Here is a 17,269-nt window from a genome sequence, read left to right as displayed (position 1 = left end):
GGAACCAGAGATCAAATTGCCAACATCCACTGAATCATAGAAAAAGCAAGGGAATTTCAGGAAAAAACATCTACTTCTTCTTCGTTGATTACGCTAAAGCCTTTGTATGGATCACCAACCTATGGAATATTCTTAAAGAGATACGCGTACCAGATCACCTTACCTGCTTCCTAAAGAACCTGTACGCTGGTCAAGAAGCACCAGTTAGAACTGGACATAGCCATCAGCAGATGAATGGATAAGAAAGCTGTGGTACATATACACAATGGAGTATTACTCAGCCATTAAAAAGAATACATTTAAATCAGTTCTAATGAGGTGGATGAAACTGGAGCCTATTATACAGAGGGAAGTAAGCCAGAAAGAAAAACACCAATACAGTATACTAACGCATATATATGGAATTTAGAAAGACGGTAACAATAACCCTGTATGTGAGACAGCAAAAGAGACACAGATGTATAGAACAGTCTTTTGGATTCTGTGGGAGAGGGAGAGGGAGAGGGTGGGATGATTTGGGAGAATGGCATTGAAACATGTATAATATCATATAAGAAACGAATCACCAGTCCAGGTTCGATGCAGGATACAGGATGCTCGGGGCTGGTGCACTGGGATGACCCAGAGGGATGGGATGGGGGAGGTGGAAGTGGGGTTCAGGATGGGGAACATGTGTACACCCATGGCGGATTCATGTTGATGTATGGCAAAACCAATACAATATTTTAAAGTAATTAGCCTCCAATTAAAATAAATAAATTTAAATTAAAAAAAAAAAAAAAAGAACTGGACATAGAACAATGGACTGGTTCCAAATTGGGAAAGGAGTATGTCAAGGCTGTATACTGTCACTCTGCTTATTTAACTTCTATACAGAGTACATCATGTGAAATGCTGGGCTAGATGCTCAAGCTGGAATCAAGATTGCCAGGAGAAATATTAATAACCTCAGATATGCAGATGATACCACCCTTACAGCAGAAAGTGAAGAGGAACTAAAGAGCCTCTCACTGAAAGTGAAAGAGGAGAATGAAAAAGCTGGCTTAAAACTCAGCATTCAAAAAACTAAGATCATGGCATCTGGTCCCATCACTTCTTGGCAAATAGATGGGGAAAAAATGGAAATAGTGACAGGCTTTATTTTCTTGGGCTCCAAAATCACTGCAGATGGTGACTACAGCCACAAAATCAAAAGATGCTTGCTCCTTGGAAGAAAAGCTATAACAAACCTAGACAGAGTACTAAAAAATGGAGACGTCACTTTGTCAACAAAGTTCCATATAGTCAAAGCTATTGTTTTTCCAGTAGGCATGTATGGATGTGAGAGTTGGACACTAAAGAAGGCTGAGTGCTGAAGAACTGAGGCTTTCGAACTGTGGTGCTAGAGAAGACTCTTGAGAAACCCTCAAGACTCTTGAGACTCTCAAACAAACCACTCAATCCTAAAGGAAATCAACCCTGACTATTCATTGGAAGGACTGATGCTGAGCTCCGATACTTTAGCCACCTGATGTGAAGAGCTGACTCACTGGAAAAGACCCTGATGCTGGGAAAGATTGAGGGCAGGAAGAGAAGGGGGTGACAGAGGATGGGATGGCTGAATGGCATCACTGACTCAACAGACACTAGTTTGAGGAAACTCTGGGAGACAGTGAAGGACGGGGAAACCTGGCATGCTGCAGTCCATTGGGTCACAAACATTTGGACATGACTGAGCAACTGAACAACAATAGACAAGAACTTCCACATATTTCTTCCCCATCCTATGGGGGAATTATTTACATCTATCTCCATCCTTCTCCTCATTCTCTTAGGAAAATGGAAAAAGTGTACATCCTGTTACAGCAAACACTGGATACCATGTTAGTATATACTGGATATCATGCTGGTCTCCTCCTTGACTCTACTACAACAATTACCTAACTCCCTAAATCATTTACCTCAACTCCATCCTCTTTCCCAGCCCTTTCGCTTGAGAAATAAGTGATTATTTCTATCCTTTCTTAGGGGGGAAAAAGTACAAATAAACAAACACTTTTCCTTCCTTATCTCTCTCTTCTCACAGCCAAATTCCTTAAAAGAACTGGCTTCAGTCCTTTCCCTATTATTCTATCTCCCTTTCAGTCCACTACTCCCTGCTCACATTCCTACTATGCCACCAAACTCCACAGTGGAGACAAATGACTTCCTGTATCAATTTCAGTGGGTTCTTTCAGTCCTTAATTTTGGAGCATTAACACAAATTACCACACCCTCCCTAAAATGCTCTCCTGTTTTGGTGTTTGCAATACCCTTCTCTCCTCTGTGGTCTTTACTTTTCCCACCTCCTAGATGTTGGTGTGTCCTGTAGTTCTAGCTTCCATCTTTCTCATTTGTGCAATGCATGCTCTAGTAACTTCAAATCATATATCATACCCTGATTTCTTCTCAGTTTTCTTAGTGAATAACATCACCATCTACTTGGTTACCCACACTAGAATCCTAGAGATCACCCTAGATTTCTTATTCTCACCTACACATAAACACTTGCAAAGTCCTATCAATTTAATCTAAGTATCTCTTGGATCCATCATGTTAGTTCATTCTCTGCAGCTGGTCCAATTCAGGTCATTATCTCTCACCCAGACATATTATTAAAAGAAAAATCATAATTAAGGGTATACGAGCAAAACAGTGGGGAGTGCCTTGGCTTAGCTGGTAAAGAATCCATCTGCAATGTGGGAGACCTGAGTTTGATGTTTGGGTTGGGAAGATCCCCTGGAGAAGGGAACAGCTACCTACTCTAGTATTCTGGCCTGCAGAATTCCATGGACTGTATAGTCAGTGGGGTCGCAAACAGTCGCACACGACTGAGCAACTTTCACTTTCTTTCACTTTTCTTTCTTTTACAAGTAAGAATATTACATAAATACAATGGGGTATGATTCAAAAGAACACAGAACACTGATACATTAGGGAAAAAAAAACAGTTTAAAAATTGGATTCTAATACTGTATGCATGTGTGTGTGCTAAGTAGCTTTAGTCATGTCTGATTCTTTGCATCCCTATGGACTGTAGCCACCAGGTTCCTCTGTTCACGCAAATTCTCTAGGCAAGAATACTAGAGTGGGTTGCCATGCCCTCCTCCGGGGATCTTCCCAACCCAAGGATCGAAACTGAGTCTCCTGCATTGCAGGTAGCTTCTTTATCACTGAGCCACTGGGAAAGCTCTATTACTGTATAAATACAGGCAAATCATTCAATCATCTCAGGCTTCAGATTCCCAACTGCTGAATAAAGAGGTAAAAAAGATATATCTAAGGACCTTTGTGCCCTGAGCATTCATTCTACAATTCTATTTCTACCAGACAGTACTCAGACAGTTCTACCTCCAAATATGCACCATACTTGCTACATATGCAAGATATTATTGGTGCCAAAAGAAACAGGCTGATTTGTCCTCTTTGATGTCAAAATATATCGAGCATATCCTGATTAAATTGAAGGTTAAAAAAAACCCAAAACCTTCAATTCCAAGTGTCAAAGAAATAAAATGTAAGCAAAAGCCAAGAAAAAAAGGATAATGGAACTGATTATATACAGAAAAATGCTATCTCAAAATAATTTCTTCAGGAATCAAGCAACATAGAGTAATGAGTTAGCAATAAAATGAATGCACTATAAACCATTGTGACAGTCAATAACAGCATTATGAATAAAAAGCTCTCTTTACCCATAGTACAGCAGTGTGGGAATTGTACAATATCTAAAGTCAAACACCAACACAATATATATGCAATATGAGATCATAAAAAGTTTTAGGATCTGCTTTTCAAAGACAAGGCTCTTAGAAAAAGATAATATGAACTAGGCTGTGAAAATGCAGTCTAAATTTCATTAAAATGCTATCACTCCCTTCAAATGAGAAGCACATGTTATGCTTTTGACAGTTGACAGTTTGGGTTCAGTTGCTCTTCCATTTCCTATTAAGCTCAAAAGTAATGTTCCATTTTAAAGATTATATAAAAGATGAGGATAGAGAAAGAGTGTGGTAGGCAAAACAATTTACACTGCAAAGTTGATGATGACTTAATGGTTGGTCAGCTCAAAATTTAGGATAGATCAACTCTAGAGCAAACTTCACCATCTAACAGCCTTGCAATTTTAACAACCTGTTTAATGTCTCTGTGCCTCAGTTTCTTCTTTGGCAAAACAGAACAATGATAGTACCTACTTTATAGGTAAAGTGCTTGAAACAATGCCTGGCACACTATAAACACTATAGAAATACTAAGCAAGTCATCATTATTATTTTCCTTACTATTTTTGACTAAATATTAGGTGAGAAGAAAAACAACACTATAATGTATACTCTTATAGAAGGCTTTTGAGAGTTCCTTGGACTGCAAGGAGATCAACCCAGTCAATCCTAAAGGAAATCAACCCTGAATATTCATTGGAAAGACTGATGCTGAAGCTGAAACTGATACTTTGGCCACCTGATGCAAAGAACCAACTCACTGGAAAAGACCCTAATGCTGGGAAAGACTGAAGGCAGGAGGAGAAAGGGGAGACAGAGGGTGAGATGATTGGATGGCATCACCAACTCACAAGTTTGAGCAAACTGTGGGAGAAAGAGAAGGATAGGGAAGACTGGAGTGCTGTAGTTCATGGGGTCACAAAAAGTAGGACACGACTTGGTGACTGAACCAACTGAACAACAACAACATAATGTATACTCAAGCTCCAGTTTAACACCGTCACAAAGTATTTTGTTCAAAGTTCAATACCAGTGTTATTTCAGTTGATATCTCCAATCTTGATCTTCGAGGAACTCACAATCAAATCAAATCATCGAGTGTTAAGTTCATACCACAGGAAGTGAGAGGTATAAAGAGGCATAATTCACACACACACACACACACAGACACATAATCAACTGAGCAGAATAGAGAACCTAAAAAAAACCCATGCATGTATGGTTAATTAATTTATGACAAAGGCATCTACGGCCATACCACCTTGAATGCACCAGATCGCATCTGATCTCAGAAGCTAAGTAGGGTCAGGCCTGGTTAGTACTTGGATGGGAGACAGAGGAGCCAAGAATATACAATGAGGCAAAGAAAATTCTTCAACAAATGGTGCTGGGAAAATTGGACAACCACATACAAAAGAATGAAACTGGACTGCTATTTTACATCACATACAAAATCAACTCAAGACAGATTAGAGATTTGAATGTAAGATCTGAAGTCATAAAACTCCTAAAGAATATATAGGTGATAATCTCCTTGACGGGGGCTTCCCTGGTGGCTCAGAAGGTAAAGAATCTGCATGCAGTGCAGGAGACACGGGTTCAATTCCTGGGTCAGGAAGATCCCCTGAAGAAGGGCATGGCAACCCACTCCAGTATTCTTGCTTGGAGAATCACATGGACAGAGGAGCCTGGCGGGCTACAGTCTATGGGGTCACAAAGAGTCAGACACAACTGAGCAACTGACATGAATGAATGAATGAATGAATGAACGAACGAAGCTCCTTGGCATCAGTCTTTGTCATGAGTTTTTGCATCTGACACCACAAGCAAAAGCAACAGAAGCAAAAACAAACAATTCAGAGCACATGAAACTAAGAAGTTTCTGCAAAGTGAGGAAACCATCAACAAAATGAAAAGGCAACCTTCTGAATGGGAGAAGATAATTGCAAATCATATATCTGATAAAGGGCTGACATCCAAAATACATAAAGGATTCATACAACTCAGTAACAACAAAATCCAATTGAAAAATGGATAGAGCATCTGAATAGCCATTTGTCTAAAGAAGATGTACAGATGGCTAACAGGTACTTGATATCACTAATTATCAGGTGCTTGATATCACTAATTATCAGGGAAATGCCAATCAAAACCACATTGAGATATCATCTCAAACCTATCAGAATGCCTATTTTCAAAAAGGATGAAAATAGCAAGTGTGGGCAAGGATGTACAGAAAAGAGAACCCCTGTGCACTATTAGTGAGAACTGGTCCAGCCACTATGGGAAACAGAATAGAGATTACTCAAAAAACTAAAAATAATAAAACTACCATAATATCCAGCTATTCCACTTCTGGGTATTTATCCAAACAAACAAAAACACTAACTCAAAAAGATACATGCTAAGTTGCTTCAGTCATGTCCAACTCTTTGTGACTCTATGGACTGTAGCCCGTCAGGCTCCTCTGTCCATGGGATTCTCCAGGCAAGAATATTGGAGTGAGTTGCCAAGCCCTCCTGCAGAGGATCTTCCCGACCCAGGGACTGAACCCAAGACTCTTATGTCTCCTATACTGGGAGGTGGGTTCTTTACCACTAATGCCTCCTGGGAATATGTACCCTCATGTTCATTGCCGCATTATTTACAATAACCAAGATAAGGAAACAACCTAAGTTTCCATCAGTGGGTAAACAGATAAAGAAACTGTGGTATATACACACAATGGAATATTATTCAGTCATAAGAAAGAACAAAATCCTGCCCTTTGTGACAGTGTGGATGACCCATGAGGGCATTATGCTAGGTGAATTAAGTCAGACAGGAAAAAATACTGTCTGATCTCTTACATGTGGAATCAATCAGTAACCAAGGTGGGAGATGAGAGAAACTGGTGAGCTATTTTTTTTTTTCAGTTTAAATAAGTTAAAAATAAAATAAATTAAAAGATTGAAAAATTTTTAAACTTTTAAAGAAGCAAAATTCAATATGCATCAAAAGTACAGCATGTGCGGTAGAATAGGGAAAAGGAGTCCAAAATGGCGGTGGCTAAGACAAGGAAGGTCCGAGGACCAGAGTGAAGACTTCAGGCAGAACAAACAGAACAAACAGCACTCCTGGCTAAGCCCAATTTGCATAGGGCAGGCCCAGGTGGAGGAAAAAACATATAAAAGGAGGAGTCAAAGCGCTTTCTCTTGGACTCTCCCACGTGCATGCACTCTTTTCTTTCTCTCTCTCTCTCTCTCACTCTCTTGCTATCTTCTAAATAAAATAGAGCTGTAACACTGAAAAAAAAAAAAAAAAGTACAGCATGTGGTAGGTAATACAATGGAACATTATTCAGCTATAAAAGGAATGCAATTCTGATATATGCTATAACTTGGATAAACCTTACAAACATGCCAAATGAACCAATCCAGACACAAAAGGAAAAATGGTGTATGGGTCCACCTGTGCAAGGAACCTAGAATAGGCAAATTCATAGACAGAAAGTAGAATAACAGGAGCTGGGCAGGATGGTGTAGGAAGTGAGGGGGATGAGGAGCTATTGTTTAACTGGTACAGAATTTCTGTTTGGGAAGATAAACATTTCTGAAAATAGATAGTGACGATAATTAAACAACACTCCGTATGTGCTTAATGCCAATGAACTGTATACTAAAAAATTTCATGTTATGTACATTTAACCATCTTTAAGAAAACTTTAAAAAATATAGCCTATATTTTCAACAAGAAGTTTTCAGATGATTAGCAGCCTTAATAGTATTAAAATAAAGGATAGATAATTTATGTTCAAGTTCCTAACTATGGACATCAAAGGAGGCAATATCAGCTCTTAGCTGGTCTTGGTTTAAAGCACACATCTGAAAATGGGTACATACCTTGCAAATTTTTTAAGGAACATTATTTCACCTTGTTGATACAGTCAGTTTTTTTTATAGCTCCTTGAAAGGTGCAAGAAGGAAAGAGATACCTTATACTGAGGAGATACCTTATATGAGACCAATACATAATGGTGGTTTTATAAGGATATACTTATTCAAAAAGAAGCATGATAACAGGAGTGCAATAGTATACCTGTGCTGCTGCTGCTAAGTCGCTTCAGTCATGTCCGACTCCGTGCGACCCCATAGACGGCAGCCCACCAGGCTCCCCCGTCCCTGGGATTCTCCAGGCAAGAACACTGGAGTGGGTTGCCATTTCCTTCTCCAATGCATGAAAGTGAAAAGTGAAAGGGAAGTCGCTCAGTCATGTCCGACTCTTAGTGACCCCATGGACTGTGGCCCACCAGGGTCCTCCGTCCGTGGGATTTTCCAGGCAAAAGTACTGGAGTGGGGTGCCATTGCCTTCTCTGAGTATACCTGTGCAGAGCACCATAAATGGAAGTGTAAATCAAATGATATTCAATTCAAGAGTAGAAACTGTTTAAATTAAACCATAATTTGAAACACTAAAAGCGAAAATGAAGTCGCTCAGTTGTGTCGGACTCTTTGTGAGCCCATGCACTACAGACTACGAGGTTCCTCCATCCATGAAATATTTCCCAAATACTTTAATTTCAAACAGAAATTAAAGCTCCATTATTTTAAAGGATACATGCACCCCAATCTTCATTGCAGCACTGTTTACAACAGTCAAGACATGAAAGCAGACTAAATGTCCATTGACAGAACAAATAAAGATGGTGTGGAACATATACACAATGGAATATTACTCAGCCATCAAAAAGAATGAAATAATGCTGTTTGCAGCAACACTGATGGACCTAGGGAGTGTCAGACTGAGTGAAGTAAGTCATACAGAGAAGGAGAAATATGGTACGGCATCCCTTATATATCGAATTTAAATAGAAATGATACAAATGAACTTACAAAACAGAAAAAGACTCACAGACTTAGAAAATGAACTTATGGTTGTCATGGGGAAGAGATAGTTAGGGAGTTTGGGTAAGTCATATACACACTACTATGTTCAAAATGGATAATCAACAAGGACATATTATATAGCACTGGAATGTTATGTACCAGCCTGGATGGGAAGGAGGTTTGGGGGAGAATGGATACGTGTATATGTATGGTTGAGTCCCTTCACTGTTCACCTGAAACTACCACAACATTGTTAACTGGCTATGCTGCTGCTGCTAAGTTGCTGCAGTCGTGTCCAATTCTGTGAGACCCCATAGACGGCAGCCCACCAGGCTCCCCCGTCCCTGGGATTCTCCAGGCAAGAACACTGGAGTGGGTTGCCATTTCCTTCTCCAATGCATGAAAGGGAAAAGAGAAAGTGAAGTCACTCAGTCGTGTCCGACTCTTCCCGACCGCATGGACTGCAGCCCACCAGGCTCCTCCATCCATGGGATTTTCCAGGCAAGAGTACTGGAGTGGGTCACCAGTGCCTTCTCTGTAACTGGCTATACACCAATACAAAAGAAAAAGTTTAAAGTTTGGAAAAATAAAAAATAAATACTATTCAAAGAATAGTATTTCTCATTGGAAAAGAGCCTGATGCTGGGAAAGATGGAGGGCAAAAGGAGAAGGTGGAGACAGGATGAAATGGTTGGATGGCATCATCGACTCAATGGACATGAGTTTGAGTAAACTCAGGCAGACAGTGAAGGACTGCATGCTGTGGTCCACAGGGTTGTAAAGAGTTGGACACGACTGAGCAACTGAACAAAAACAAAAGAATAACAAGTTTCATAGAGAAATGCAAATCAAAACTATAATAAGGTATCACCTCACACCAGTCAAAACGACCATCTTTAAAATATCTACAAATAATAAATGCTGGAAAGAGTATAGAGAAAAAGGAACCCTCCTACATTGTTGTGGGAATATAAATTGGTGCAGCCACTATGGAGAACCGTATGGAGGTTCCTTAAAAACTTAAAAATAGAATTACCATATGATCCTGCAATCCCACTCCTGGGCAAAAACTCTAATTTAAAAAGATACACACAGAACCCCGATGTTCACAGCGGCATCACTTACAATATCCAAGATACAAAAGCAACCTAATGGTTCATCAACAGATGAATAGATAAAGAAAATATGGTATGTATGTACATGCATATACATACATATATTCACACAACGGAATATTACTCAGTCATACAAAAGAATGAAATCATGCCATTTGCAGCACTATGGATAGTCCTAGGGATTACCATACTAAATGAAATAGGTCAGACAGAGAAAGACAAATGCCATATAAAATCATTTGTGGAAACTAAAAATACAATACAAATAAACTTATTCACACAACAGAAACAGACTCACAGACACAGAAAACAAATTTATGGTTACCAAAGAGGAAAGTGAGGGGATGAATAAGTTAGCAGTTTGAGATTAACAAATACACACTACTACATATAAAATAAATAAACAAGGACAGGGAACTATATTCAATGTTTTGTAATAATCTATAATGGAAAATAATCTGAAAAAGAATATATATATATATATATATATATATATGTATAACTAAATCCCTTCGCTGCACACTCGAAACTAACACACTGTAAATCTACCATACCTAAACTAAAAAAAAAAAGTGTTTCAGAGAACTATAATACAATATTCAAAGAATCAAAGGCCAAAATCAGACTAATAATAATATTAGCAAACATTTATATGGCTCTTACAGTATGCCTGGTGTCCTATAATCTCTTTATATGTACTACTAACTCATATTACCCTAACAACAATCTCAGACAAGTATTCTTATTATTCGTATTTTACAAATGAAGAGATCAACTACCTTGCCTGGGCTCACTGTCCTACTAGTAAGTGACATAGCAAGGACTGGAATCCTGGAAGTATGGTTTCTGGGGCCTTATTTTTAATTGTTATGGTTTACAATTTCTTGCTGATCCTAAGGAATGGACTACAAAAAGTACAGGAAAACTCAAAATGCAAAGCAGTTTGAGGGGTCAAATATAACAAAAATCACCAAATCACAACATAACAATAAATGAAATTCATAATGACTGCTCTGAGACATAAGGCAAAGTTAAAATATGTTCAGCATACTTACTGTTTAAGAAGGCAAAGAATTATTTAGTGCATTTAAAAATTTTCCATCCAAAACAGTCAATACAATTTTCATTTCTAAAGGGGTAAAAATTTCAACTATCCAAAATTACTTATTCTGCAAGAGTTCCAAACAGAAAGGTCCTCAGCAATCTTATTTGCCAATTACCTCACTCTTAAAGAAAAGTGTGTGTGTGTGTGTGTGTGTGTGTGTGTAAGGGGATCATAAGTAAACTTTTCAGGGGTTTTGATTCTAGGTATATGAGAACTTAATACTAAAGATATTAGAAAATGTCAAATCATTTGGATAGATGAGTGAATAAACTCACAGAACTATCCATTATTATTGTAAAAAGCCTAGAATTTTATCATAGTACAATTATAATTTTTTAAGAAGTACAGGCTTTCAAGTCATACATAGACCTGAACTTCAAGCTTGTCTTCTTCAGTATAGTTACTGTTAATTTTTAGCAAGTTATTTTCACATAACTGGGCCAAAGTTTCCATTTCTATAAGTTGAGGATACGGATTCCTAACTCAAAAGGTTCTTGTGTGAACTCAGGAAAATACACATGCAAAGTGCTGAACACAGTCGCTGTGATATAGCAGATGGTCAACAATGAGAGACTACTATTATTCTCTAACCTTTTTCTACCTGTTCCCCAAATATAAGAAACTAATTTTACCAATTATCAAGTCATCATAGGCATCCCAGAAAGACAGTAAGTACCATATGCCCTATTCAAAAAATTTAGACATACTAAAAGTACAAGAAAATACAAAAACAAACCATCGATAAGACAAAAAAAAAGTCGGACTCCTGTTTCTCCTCCCACGTCAACTCTGGTTGGTTTTGTAATAACCTGTATTCCCGTATAAAAAACACGAAATTCTATTATTTGGGGGCAGTCTAAACATTTCCAGTTAGGTACTGTTGCTTATTTATTTTGACAGCTACCTTTGTGAGGGTAATTGTCATCTTTGCTTGAAAACCAAAAAAAAAAAAACCAGGGACAGGAGCATTTTAATGAAATGCTGTTTCATCTATCTCGACAGCTGATTGGATGCAATGTAGATCATTTATTGCTGCAATAAATTTTCACATTACTGCGCCAGCCCTTTACCCAACAAATATTATACATGCTTTAATGAACAAAACTCCTTACTGACAGTGAACGAACACTCTAAAGGGACACCAAAACTCAAAACTTGGTACTCTCAGTAAGGATCCGAGGGGAGATGGCTGGGTGTCGCTGCAAGAGGAAATGAAGAGAATCGAAAGCCGTTCTGTCTCCGTAAACAAGATTGGAGATAAGCCCTATATAGGGGGTAGGAGCGGAGAGAAGCGGGTGAGGTGGGCCTGGAGACAACTGAGGAAGGCGGTGGCAGCTGCAGTCGGAGGAAGCGTCTGTGCCACCGGAGAAAGGATCGTCGGAACCCATCGCCACGCCGAGAGCTGAGGCGGAGAGAAGTGGCACGCTCAGGCCAGTCCCCAAAACGGGTTCAGCCTCCGGATTCTGGGAGGACAGACGGAATGGGCACCCCACTGATTAAGAAAGATGAGGGCAGAGGCGGGCTCCCAGCCGCCTTCAAAACGGGACGCTGCTGGCCCCGCCGCCATCCCGGTGCCGTTGGCGATGAAGGCAGGGACCCAACAGGGAGCGAACAGGTTACCTGTCTCAGCCGCCTGCCCGCGGGTCTCCACTTCCTCAGACTGGGTGCTACCACGGGCTACCCGGGCACGCGCCGAGTGATGTCATCTTCGCGCGCCCAAGCGGAGGTCCATCTAGCCCCGTCCCCCTTGATTAGAGGGGTGGGGCAGTAGAGTCTGCGCAGGCGCGATGCTACCTCGGGCATGGAAAGGCGAGAAAAAGGCTTGGTTTGGGTTGTGTGCGGTTGCCCTCCCCTAACTACTCTTACAAAATCTTATATGCACTTCAGAAAAAAAAAAAAGTTATTGAAATACAGGCATGAACTTTTTATTCCTTATTTTGCTCTTCCTCTTCTGTATATAACCCTTGTTTGTATACTCACTCATTCAACGGCAATTAATTAAAAGTCCACTTATGTTCCAGGCAAGCACTGTTACAGAATCGGGGATACGGCAATGACAAAACAGACAGAATGCCTAGCCTCATGGAGATTACTTTCTAATTAAGAAAGTGAACATTGAATAACTCCGCAAAGATATTTTAGGCATACCTCATTTTATTGCACCTCACTTTAGGTCACTGGGCAACTCTACCATTGTCAGATAATGGTTAGCATTTTTTAGCATTAAATTATTTTGATTAAGATATGTATTTTTGACATAATACTATTGCACATTTAATAGACTATAGGTGGCTCAGAGGTTAAAGCGTCTGGCTGCAATGTGGGAGACCTGGGTTCGATCCCTGGGTAGAGAAGATCCCCTGGAGAAGGAAATGGCAACCCACTCTGGTATTCTTGCCTGGAGAATCCCATGGATGGAGGAGTCTGGTGGGCTACAGTCCACGGGGTCGCAAAGAGTCAGACACGTCTGAGCGATTTAACTAAGAATTGATGCCTTTGAACTGTAGTGTTGGAGAAGACTCTTGAGAGTCCCTTGGACTACAAGGAGATCCAACCAGTCCATTCTAAAGGAGATCAGTCCTGGGTGTTCTTTGGAAGGAATGATGCTAAAGCTGAAACTCCAGTACTTTGGCCACCTCATGTGAAGAGTTGACTCATTGGGAAAGACCCTGATGCTGGGAGGGATTGGGGGCAGGAGGAGAAGGGGACGACAGAGGATGAGATGGCTGGATGGCATCACTGACTCAATGGATGTGAGTCTGGGTGAACTCCGTGAGATGGTGATGGACAGGGAGGCCTGGCGTGCTGCAGTTCATGGGGTCGCAGAGTCAGACACGACTGAGTGACTGAACTGAACTGAACTGAACATAGTGTAAATGTAACTTTTATTTTGACTGAAAAACCAAATAATTTATGTGAATTACCCCAAAACTACAGGAGGGATGTAAAGAAGGGCCCAATAAAGAGGCTCCTTAAACCGAGAAGGGGAAAAGCCAGCTCAGTGAAGATCTGGAGTAAGAACAAACAAGAAAAGGATGGAAAACTATGGGTAGAGGACAGAATGTAGTGCTGTCCTTAAGTGAGAAAATAGGCCAGGGGAAGAATATGCTGTGCTGTGCTTAGTTGCTCAGTCGTATCCGACCCTTTGCAATCCCCATGGACAGAGGAGCCTGGCAGGCTACAGTCCATGGGGATTCTACAGGCAAGGGTACTGGAATGGATTGCCATGCCCTCCTCCAGGGGTGATCATCCTAACCCAGGGATTGAGCCCAGGTATCCCGCAATGCCGACGGATTCTTTACCATCTGAGCCACCCGGGAAGTCCAGGGAAAGAATAGATGATGAGATTATCAAGGCAAGGAGAGTTCTGATCTTGCAGAGCCTTGTTTTTTAGGAGATGTAGATTTTATTTTAAATATTGTCGGAAGTCAGTGAAGAGTTTTAAACATGCAAGTGACAGGATCTGGTTTTATAAGATCATCCTGCCGGTTCAGTTCAGTCACTCAGTCGTGTCCCCTTCTCCTCCTGCCCCCAATCCCTCCCAGCATCAGAGTCCATCTAGTCAAAGCTATGGTTTTTCCAGTAGTCATGTTTGGGTGTGAGAGTTGAACTATAAAGAAAGCTGAGCACCTAAGAATTAATGCTTTTGAACTGTGGTGTTGAAGACTCTTGAGAGTCCCTTGGACAGCAAGGAGATCCAACCAGTCCATCCTAAAGGAAATCAGTCCTGAATATTAATTGGAAGGACTGATGCTGAAGCAGAAAATCCAATACTTTGGGCACCTGATGCAAAGAACCAACTCATTGAAAAGCCTCTGATGCTGGGAAAGATTGAAGGCAGAGGAGAAGGGGATGACAGAGGATGAGATGGTTGGATGGCATCACTGACTCAATGGACATGAGTTTGAGTAAACTCTGGGAGTTGATGATGGACAGGGCCTGGAGTGCTGCAGTCCATGGGGTCGCAAAGAGTTGGACACGACTGAGAGACTGAACTGAACTGAACTGATGTAAATATCAAATATTCTTGTAAAAATTTAGATCTACAAAGTTTGTGTAGAAAAAAATTAACCTTTGTTAATTAATCACAAATGAAAGTTCATAATGTCATAAGCTCCAATGACTGTTATACTCATGAAGAGAAAAAAACAATACTAAATTATAATTTTAAAGTTTTCATGTAAAAGAACTGGAATTGATTCCAGCTAAAATGATTTTAGTAAAAATGGAAACACAAGACAGTTTAACTGTAACATAAAATTGATCATGGCATTAAATTGGCATAATGAAATTTACTCCAGAAAATACTCTGTTTTACATTAAAGATTTCAAATAGAATTTTAAAACTTGGATTGAAGTCAAAAGCATGGTCATTTCTGATATTAACAAGTTATAAAAAGTTGGTTTAGATGAAGAACCATCATTTTGATGGTTCAGGGTAAAAAGAACACAGAAAACTATGCACTTAAAGCTCTGCATGTGGCAGTTAAACAACAGAGCCAAGACAACAAACCACTTGATATGAGCTGTTATTTTTTTCTCAGTCATTCATGTAGCACTACTCATGATCATGCTTCAAATGACAATTTATATTATTATGTTTATATTTACAAGAGTAAAGATCTGCTTCCTTTGTCTTTTTTCCTTTCTACCTGTTTCTCATGATTATGTAGGAAAAGTTAGATTTTACAAAGAAAATTATCATGAAAAAATGTAATCTTTTTTTAAAAAGAAATCAACTTCTAAAACCTGGTTTATGTAAAATATGGTGTATGTACTGTGAAGGTTTTTCGTATCACAGTTAAAATTATAGTAAGTGACATCTTTCCTACAGAGGAGATACTTTGGTTTTAATTTGAAAGATTAAAAACAAAATCTTGATTCTTTAATGTCAGTTTCTTAAATATCAAAATACAAAGAAAAAGGTAAATATAAGTCATTTTATATTCTTGATACATAAGCACAGCGATAAATGTTTCATTTTTAAACATGAGTTGGTTAAAGTCAGCAAGCTCTCACTCTTCATATAAAATAAGTTAAGATGAAGATTTAAAGATCAAAACTCATTGTTTTTATTTTACTCTCTGTCTCTAGTTCTGCTTTTGTATTTTCAGTCTTCACACATTTTTAAATATAGTATTATATTTAGATAGAAAAGACCCCATCAAATAGTAAATGTAAAATATTCAGCCCAGCAAACTAAAGGGAAAGTCTGCCTCAGCCCCACTTTGGCTTACCTTACTTTCATATTACTTCTTAAAGCTAAAACTCAAAAGTCTATCAAAAATTTTCTCATAAATTTCTCACAAAAGTATTTTGATTGGGTCCAAGAGTGTTCAGGAATTTTTATTTATAATGCTGCCATGATTCATTTAAAAAATAGTTTTCCAAAAAATATTTTTGATGAACATCAATGCTTCACAGAATCAAGGTGACAGAGTTAACATCTTGTATTCAGCCAATGGCTACTAATAATCTTTAGTCTTTCAGTTCTAAAACTCATATCTATGAGTATTCATTCATGCCATAAGCAGTTGTATTTTTGTAAGGTCTGCATAACTGGAGTGCATATAACCTAGTTTCAGATATGTTTGTCATTAATGACTATTTTTCCCCCTTATGCTATCAGCTCATATTCCCACTGAGATTGAGTGAGTTGGATTTCATTTTAAAAGAATTTCTGGCTTGCCTCACATGAACTAAATACAATAGAGGAAGGGAAGACAGAGACTGCTGGCTGTTCCTTAATATCCAGTCTCTCTTCCTCACAGAAATAGAATTTCTTACATTTTAGATAAGAGAATATCCTATCTTAGCTGGACACATGACCATTCAGAATAAAGACAGTATTGTCCAGCCTCCCTTACAGCTAGACTGGCCTTGTGAGTAAGGGCTAGTTAACTGACAGTAGGAGTGAGTATATAGCACTCCCTTTGGCACCCACTCCAGTACTCTTGCCTGGAAAATCTCATGGACGGAGGAGCCTGGTAGGCTGCAGTCCATGGGGTCGCTAAGAGTCGGACACGACTGAGCGACTTCACTTTCACTTTTCACTTTCAAGCTTTGGAGAAGGAAATGGCAACCCACTCCAGTACTCTTGCCTGGAGAATCCCACGGACGGGGGAGCCTGGAAGGCTGTAGTCCATGGGGTTGCTAAGAGTCGGACACGACTGAGCGACTTCACTTTCACTTTTCACTTTCATGCATTGGAGAAGGAAATGGTAACCCACTCCAGTGTTCTTGCCTGGAGAATCCCAGGGACGGGGGAGCCTGGTGGGCTGCCGTCTATGGGGTCGCACAGAGTTGGACATGACTGAGCGACTTCACTTTCACTTTCACTTATGAAACAGAGAGAACAGAAGTTTGTCTTCTTCCTATCCCCTTTCTGTTGACTGGAATACAGAGGTGTTGGCAACTCCTAGAGTAGCCATCTTGGGCTATAAA

At 39.6% G+C, this 17,269-nt stretch overlaps 1 protein-coding gene across 4 annotated transcripts in view; it reads right to left on the bottom strand.

Annotated features, from left to right (window-relative positions):
* The window catches only part of AOPEP (aminopeptidase O (putative)), a 423,521-nt gene extending 410,489 nt beyond the window's left edge, over positions 1-13,032 (bottom strand). For 3 of the 4 annotated variants that reach the window (XM_055578991.1, XM_055578990.1, XM_055578989.1), the window contains exon 1: positions 12,446-13,032. The gene's annotated coding sequence lies outside the window, so the exon portion shown is untranslated. The remainder of the gene's footprint in view (positions 1-12,445) is intronic. The other variant, XM_055578992.1, reaches the window with a different exon arrangement.
* Positions 13,033-17,269: the final 4,237 nt, after the last annotated feature.

Source organism: Bubalus kerabau, chromosome 4, assembly GCF_029407905.1.
Source record: "Bubalus kerabau isolate K-KA32 ecotype Philippines breed swamp buffalo chromosome 4, PCC_UOA_SB_1v2, whole genome shotgun sequence".
Lineage (NCBI taxonomy): Eukaryota > Metazoa > Chordata > Mammalia > Artiodactyla > Bovidae > Bubalus > Bubalus kerabau.
Note: the sequence above shows the minus strand (reverse complement) of the source record. Positions and strands in the feature narration are given on the sequence as shown.